Here is a 1,005-nt window from a genome sequence, read left to right as displayed (position 1 = left end):
CATGAGTCGGAAATGACTTGACAGCACCTAACAACAACAACATTATACACGAGGCACTGCTAACATTTTAGATGGTTACAAACAACACATATTCAGGAATTTAATACCTCTAGCATCCAGCTCTTGAAGTATTTATGGAGTGCTTACTGTGTGCTCGGTACTGTCAAAAAAAAACACCCAGTTGCCATGGAGTCAATTCTGACACACAGTGACCCTACAGAGCAGAGCAGAACTGCCGCATAGGATTTCCAAGGCTGAAATCTTTACGGAAGCAGACTGCCACATCTTTTTCCTGCAGAACAACTTGTGAGTTCCAACCACGGACCTTTCGGTTTACAGCCAAGTACTTTAACCGCTGTGCCACCAGGAAAACTAGGACTTTGAACCCTACCACCGGTTCATTCTGGTTTAAACTTGTGCTGAGAATTTGCATTTCTAATAAGTTCCTTGGTGAGAATGTTCATTTTCACTCCAGATATACTGAATCAAAATCTACATTTTAACAAGATTCCCAGGTGATTCTTACGTATAACTTCTTGGGAAATTGTTTGAACCCCTGAGGAAAACTAACAGACATTAAAAGCATCAGGGGATTGTGAGAATCCAAAGGCTTTATATTTTCAATGATTATGCTTAGGCTGATTTTCAAACTTAACCTTTCATATGTATGGGTCATCATTCTCAAATACGAATCTAGTTCATTAAATTGTTCTTAATCGTGTAGCTCCCATACAAAGAAAGCAGTTGTTTAATTACTAAGGAATTCAATAGACCCAGGACAGTAGCTGATTTTTCCTCTGATAAGGGCAAGTGGAGTAAATTGTTTACTGAAATTTTAGTGTCCTGAATCAGGTAACAGAGCTTCTAAGGGTGACTGGTTCATAATAAAGAATATATAATTCTGGCTTGATGATAATAAGATTCAACACTCACATATTAAAATGAGTTTTACTACACTCATTAAGGAGAACCTTGATACATTGAAATAACAAATGTTAGGTTGTT

Source organism: Trichechus manatus, unplaced genomic scaffold (assembly GCF_000243295.1).
Source record: "Trichechus manatus latirostris isolate Lorelei unplaced genomic scaffold, TriManLat1.0 scaffold00176, whole genome shotgun sequence".
In the NCBI taxonomy this organism is placed as follows: domain Eukaryota; kingdom Metazoa; phylum Chordata; class Mammalia; order Sirenia; family Trichechidae; genus Trichechus; species Trichechus manatus.
This window is presented reverse-complemented; position numbering follows the sequence as displayed.